A 7,950-nucleotide genomic window follows, 5' to 3' on the forward strand; every position below is an offset into this window, starting at 1 on the left:
GCCATCAGAACTGCGACTGTTAAATCTGCTTGTTCTAGATTCAGCTGTCACTAACATTTCTCATATTACGAAGTGAAGATCTTTTGATGTTATTTTATATTATTCACTTTTAAAGTTTCATTTGTTGTATTTTGTGATATTGTCTTTCATACATAGATTATAAAGTGCTTTGTACTTTCGATGAGTCAATTACAATGGTTTTGTTGGTTACACGTAGGCCATCGCATTTATGTATGGTTCGCTTTTATTTTAATATCAGTGTGTACCCCCAAAATTAGTGTCCCTTTTCTTTGTTGAAGATCAAGTCAATTTTTTCAAAGTTCAATTTTGTTTCCTAGAAATTCCTTATGTTTTTGTACGTATGTACTTGTTGCATTAGGCTATGAATTTTCGTATTCACTCTTTCTCCTGTTGAAGCCGTGAAACTTCTTCAGCAATTGCTTGGTATGGGCGTGTATTTCACTGTTTCCATGCTACAATTACTGACTCAAGCTATTTTCCCACTACCCTAATAAAATAGACATTCTGAAATACGTCTAAAGGAATAGAGTAAACACGTTCAGAAATATCTATTTACACAAACAAAAGTGTAAAAGCGATATTCTAAACTTTCTTTGTAATAATTCCGTGCGAAACGGCACAGAAATAATCAGGATGTTGGAAAATCCACAAACTGTAATTCAGAATAGGAATGACTTTTAGGAATATAACAACAACAACATCAAGAACAACGATAGTGTTATATAATGTTTCCTTTTATTATTACCATTTGGATCTTTTCAAGCATACAACAAAAACGTTTGACATAATGGCGTTATAAAGAAAAACAAAACAGATTGAAATTGTTGCTAATTCAGGTAAAAGACCTATCATTTTGAGGGGAGATGATAATGAGTACGATAGAATTTGGTACTTTATTTGATCGATACCGAAAGGAAGCAAAGCAACTTTGAATTCAGAGCATAAAAAGATAGATTTTAGCGAATCTTGAAAGGATTCTTCTCCTCCCTTTTATATGTGAGGTTCAATTTCCATTTATAATTCTAATAAAACGCAAAATACCACGGGGCCATTCCGGAGAAGTTTTACCATGACTAACTGGAGATGGTAAAATTATTAGTTAGAATAAACACGCTGTAAATGATTACATAATAAGGCAACCTAATTAAAACATATAAAATTATTTAAAATATATACCAAAACAGATAGAGTAACATACGCACACAAACACATAGGTGGGAACCTGCCAGATCGTTTGGATCGGAATATTCCACAAATTTAGTCTCCATGACGCTATAAAACAGTTACGTATGTTTATATGTTACCTTATGTTACCGTATCTGTTCATCGATGTATATAACTACACACGCTAACATGAATTAGCATTCGCATATTCGCACGCACAAAAGTTACAGTGTTAACATTGCCCTGGCGCATACCAAATATATTATACATAGAGACGCCATTACAAATGAATACAGAAAATGTATAGATACATCCAAAGCCATACAGACACGCACGTATATACCACTCCCAATAATGCATAATATAAAAATTCTTAATCTCAGAAATATAGGAACCCCACGTACGAGGGGATCGCGAAAAGTCCCTGCCTTTAAGTGTATAGCGAGAGGCTTGGCTGTAGGCCTAAACTTCCGCTGCGATACTTATGATATATATATATCACAAGTATCGCAGTATATATATATGTATGTATGTATGTATGTATGTATGTATGTATGTATGTATGTATGTATGTATGTGTGTGTGTGTGTGTGTGTGTGTGAAAGAGAGAGAGAGAGAGAGAGAGAGAGAGAGAGAGAGAGAGAGAGAGAGAGTGTGTGTGTGTGTGTGTGTGTGTGTAGCAAAAGAATGCTAAGCAATTTTATTTGTTTGTGTGTCGCTATGATTAACGGAAGATCCAGGCTCTTCTGAACTTGCCCAATCTTGTATTTCTCCTCTGGCTAATATTGAATACAAGATTGCTCCAGATACACATATGGCAGCCAACAATGCAAACACAATCTGCCATTCTTCTTTAGTGCCGTTTGGTGTTAAGGCCTTCGTAGATAAGGGACAAATGCTGCTGGCTATTGTTCCGAAACTGTTTGCAATTCCATATACAGTACCCGCATATTTCGGAGCAATGTCTTTGTTATTCACGTGAACACCACCGCAAACAAATGACATTGTTACACCACAGAGAAATAAGAGAAAACTTATTAGAATGGTTTGGTCACATCTGAGGAAAGTTATGGCAATTAATATGCATCCAGAAAAAATCAGAGAAAAGTCTTGGAATAAAACTCGAACACAACGAGTTGACAGAAATTTCTTGGAAAGTACGAAATCTGCCAGATTCCCACATAACGGTAGAGCAATAACTTATCCAACTGAATGGGCAGACGACATTAAACCGTTGGACGTTGTTTTAACGTTTAAGGCTTCGTTCATATATAGAGGAAGCAATACTTGTAACGATGTTTGCATCCACTTAGAACTTAGCGAAGTTAATTGCCCAAACTGCAGGTGAAGAAAATAATTTTTTCCATGGTACATTCTTAACTGCCTTTTTGCTTGTTACGGTTGTATTTAGATAAGAACGTTCTTCATCGCTGATAGTCGGGTGGGTGTCCGGATTATCATAAACCACATAAAACCATACACAGCTAAACAACAACGATAATCCACCAAATACATAGAATATGGAACCCCATCCATTATCAAAGCCATAAACAGAAAGAAAACCTGATACTGAATGGCCTACGAATGTACCTAAGAATTGACCAGCAAATGAAAACCCAATCAATGAACTAATTTCCTATGTAGGTCCCCAACGTCTAAATAGGGAATGAATTGCTGGGTATATAGGTCCAGATACCATACCTGTTAAAATTCTAAGAACAAGCGTAATGTAACCACTAATTCGGGATAAACTTGGGTGAAGAACAGACAGAAGAGAGGCTAAGATTAGTGAACCCGCCACAACTCTTTTCCCACCGTATTTATCAGCCAATAAACCACCCAGAATATTAGACATAATATATCCATAAAAGTACCCGGCCAACATGTTCGATTGTAACGTGGCACTCCATTCGAATTCTCCTTCAAAATTTTGGTTCCTTGAATAATTATCTGCACCGGAACAATGTTCGTTGTTTACAGAAATGTTAACTTCCTCACTTGTACGATTGGGAGTTTTCGACATACAAACAAATGCCATACTTAGATCAACTTTGAATGTTTGTATCAGTATACAAACAATAAAACAGGCATAGCACAATCTCCAGGAACAACAACGCTTTGTATACTGGATAAACTTCGACATTATTATGTTCTATCTTCTGATTCTCACAATGTGTTACTTGAAATTGAATGTTTGTACTTATATTAATCCACGTAACATATAAATATGTAAACAATCTCTAAAAAAAAGACTGTTGTTTAAGAAAATATTACTTTGATTGGATCAACGTACTGGTCTGCTTTATCAGATTTGATGATGTAAATGTTTGTATATATTTATTGGAATTAATATATTTTTCCTTCAAAATTATAATCAGATGATATTTTAGTACATTGGTATATTTTAACAGTAAAAAACAAGGAAGTTGTTTATCAATCATTGGAACATTAAGAATATAATGAAAACAAGGGGAAATGTAAAATTGCAGAGGTGTGACAATAAGTTACTCAGAACACAGATTCAGAAATTCTGTTATAATCTGCAATGTTTAAGGCAAGAATTAATACCAATATTTCCAGTTACTAGGGCGGCGAGCTGGCAGAAACGTTAGCACGCCGGGCGAAATTCTTAGCGGTGTTTCGTATGTCTTTACGTCCTGAGTTCAAATTCCATCAAGGTCGACTTTGCCTTTCATACGTTCAGAGTCGATAAATTAAGCAGCAGTTGCGTACTGGGGTCGATCTAATAGACTGGTACCTTCTATTTCAGGTTGCGTTATTACAGATAATCCTCTCACTCCTTGTGTTTCAATTTTGGGCAGGAATTGAAAATCCACGTGTAGGAAATATTAGCACAGTAACAAATACTGGTGGACAGAATTAGTAAAGCTGAGAATTTAAATTCTTTGAGTGTTTATTTACGCTTCTTTATGGCTCTTAGTTCTGGAAAGAATTCCTCGATTGTACATCCACGGAAATGTGTGACCTGTACGAATATAAAGAATCAATATTAATTTATTGATATATATATATATATATATATATATATATATATATATATATATATATATATATATATATATATATATAGTGGCGGACTGTGTTTAAAAATATTAGTTGCCAGGAAACTAAGAAGACTGCGTGGAGTTAGCCAGAATATACATAGACTCACACGTAGTTAATAATTTAGAAAGTTTACTAAACGCTGCTAGAGTCACAGTAAGACATAAGGAAACCAAAACACCAAATAAACTTAAAAACCAGAAAAAGCAACCGGAACTGAAATGTTTTCTATAAAATTATTTTAGCATTTTCTACTTTTTCCATATATATATATCATTTATAAATCATAGGGCAGCAAAAAAACTTTTAGAAATTTAATTTGCCACCAGTGGTCTAGCGAGAATAAAAATTAGTCAGTAGACTATATATATATTATTCGTTAGAATACAGAGATGCCTATAATAGGACATCTAACCCGCTAGAAAGAGCAGCAAAAAACTCTATACCACAAAAATAGGGATAATTTCGAATGAGAATGAAAAATAAAAATAAAAACTAAAAATAAAAACTTGAGTTTTTATTTTTCATTCTCATTCGAAATTATCCCTATTTTTGTGGTATAGAGTTTTTTGCTGCTCTTTCTAGCGGGTTAGATGTCCTACTATAGGCATCTCTCTCTCTCTCTCTCTCTCTCTCTCTCTCTCTCTCTATATATATATATATATATATATATATATATATATATATACCGGAGTAAGCACATAAAATGTTCAGCAAGGTTATATTTCTGCTGCTTTTAAATAAAGTATATATATATATATATATGTATATATATATATATATATATATATATATATATATATAAAACATATATTATTATATTATATAACAAGATGTCTTTGGGAGGTTAAAAGCTTTTGCTGATATTGTAATTTAGGCCATGCATTTTGAAGACATTCAGACAATGAAATTCAATGAGAGGAGATTGAATATAATATAAAGTGCATGAGTTCAAATACCATCATTGTTGCGATACACACCTATCGATCATTCACCTATTTTATGCTTACCGTGATTGATCAGGTTACAGCAGCTACAGATAAATTAAAACGGAAACTGTATAATATTAACTCAGCTTCAATGGAATGAAAGGACATTCAACAACTTTAAAAAAAAGATCTCACGTTCTAAGCCAAAACAAATGTGCAGTTTCTGTGGAAATTACATATAAAAAAAGGCCTTAATCAGAGAATTCATTCTACATCAATAGTGAAGATTTGGACGTCCAGCGAAAAACAATTATTGAAGAGAACTGTAAGTCTATTTCTTTGTGCACTATTGAAGCAAACGTTCAGTTTCCATGTACTTAATATTACACACACAAACGCACACACACACACACACACACAAATATATATACATATGTGTGTGTGTGTATGTATGTATGTACGTATATACAACTGATTGAACTTCGGTATGGGAAACATTTATAACCTTCTACGCCTCTAAGCCACTATTATTTCGAAAAGTGGCTTTTTTATATCTTCTACTGATTGCTCGGAGCATACTAACTTCCGACAACTGGATCCTGTAATCTCATGTTTACATACACACACACACACACACACACACACACACACACACACACATACATATATATATATATATATATATATATATATATATATATATATATATGTATATATATATACTTATGTATATATATATACATACATGCATGTATGTATGTATGTATAAGTTTTTAATTTAATTTAATTCTATATATAATTTTTTATATTTTTGCTTTATTAAAATATATTTTACATTATTGAACTTGTTTTATAGATATTGATCTGCACTTGTCCTTTTCACTTCTATATTGTCCCAGGATGCTGTTTACGAGATCTATTGTTCCACCATACCTTGATAGGCTTGCTTTTGATGTGATTTGATCTTTGCGATGTGATGTTGATTGAGAAACAAAATATATAGTAGTCTACTTCTAACATTGAAACAATGCAAGTTAACAAATGCGGAGACCCTCGATGTGGAACTTGTAAAACCATTGACGAGGGTGGAAAAAAATTCCTTTAAAAATAATGAGATTTTCAAAGTTCATGCAAACGTGAATTTCAAAACAAAAAACTTAACTTACTGTGCAACTTGCCTACAATGTAAAGAATACTACATTAGTAAAACCGGAATGGGACTATATGATAGAGCTTGGATACATAAGCAACAAATTAAAGATGCCTCTGCCAGAAACACCACTGGCAGTGAACACTTTGCATCATGCGGAAACGGAAAATCACAATCTTCCTCTTCTTTAAGTTATGACCGCACGACAGACATTTCCAGAAATATAAAGAGCCATGAGGAAATTTGAAACTATCATACGTAACAATAGGAATGGGATTTGCCCACTCTATAGGAGCAAGTCATGGAACACCATCGGAAGGACTAAGACGAGAATAGGGAAAACCACAACTCATGGTATAATAGCCACAAATACCAGAGTGTCATGTTCGTCGACACCACTCCTAGAGGCGAACTGGCATACCGCTTTAGAAGGGCCATAGACAAACTTAAGCTACGAATTAAGGTTGTAGAAAGGCCAGGTATCCTTATTAAAATTTCTAATTGGTAGAACCCACCCTTTTAGTAGAACCCACCCTTTTAGTAGAACCAACCCTTTTAGTAGAACCCCCTGTACTGATAGGAACTGTATTGTATGTAGAGTTTGCCCACAAACAAATTGTAAAGCTAGGAATGTTGTCTATAGTATAAGATGTACAGAGGGACGGTACAGTAACAAGACAACAACGTACGTAGGGGAGACAGCACGGCGCATAGGAGAGCGGTTAAATGATCATTGGAGGGAACTTAAGGAGGAGAAGAGCTCATCGGTTCTGTACCAGCACACCGAGCAGGAACACGGGGGCTCACTCAACAACATAGAAGTTAAAATCCCGTCCACACACAGAACAGTCGCAACGCTTAGACAAATTAAGGAAGCTATACACATAATAGAAGATAAACCTATCCTGAGTAGGAAACTAGAATGGAACACTAAACACACACCTCCAACAGACCACAACCTATGACAGAATAAGATTCCCATAATATGAATATAAGACAATACACAGATAAATAAATGGAATTAAATAACTATATACATTAACAAAATAAAATATATCAAATTAAATTAATACAAAAAATAGAAAGAAAAGAAAAAGTAAGTAGATATAAACAAATGAATAAAATAAAAAAAAGTAAATTACATGAACATGTATAAATAGGGGATACTGATAATGCAGGCACATTCCCACACACACTTACTAAACATAGACACACAGGTATATACGCATGAACAAATAAAGATACATACAATAGGAATACAAAATGGCAGATCATTAGTAAGGAGAGACACACAAAACTGGCAACATGACCATCCCAAAATACAACAATATATATATATATATATATATATATATATATATATATATATATATATATATATATATATATATATATATATAATGTATGTAAATATATATATATATATATATATATATATATATATATATATATATATATATATATATATTTACATACATTATATATATATATATATTTCGTATGTGTATTTCGTGTGCAAGATTCTTGATGTGGATACGTGTGTTGAAAGAAATACAATTAAACCTTAGGAGAGGCATTATGCCGGTAATAAACACACGCACTGGTTCAGTCCTTTATTAATTT

The 7,950-nt window shown here is 33.3% G+C and overlaps 1 pseudogene; it reads right to left on the reverse strand.

Annotated features, from left to right (window-relative positions):
* Positions 1–1,875: 1,875 nt before the first annotated feature.
* LOC128250723 (putative transporter slc-17.2) lies at positions 1,876–3,328 on the reverse strand (annotated as a pseudogene).
* Positions 3,329–7,950: the final 4,622 nt, after the last annotated feature.

The sequence above is a fragment of the Octopus bimaculoides genome, chromosome 25 (genome assembly GCF_046866305.1).
Source record: "Octopus bimaculoides isolate indiv1 chromosome 25, ASM4686630v1, whole genome shotgun sequence".
In the NCBI taxonomy this organism is placed as follows: Eukaryota; Metazoa; Mollusca; class Cephalopoda; order Octopoda; family Octopodidae; genus Octopus; species Octopus bimaculoides.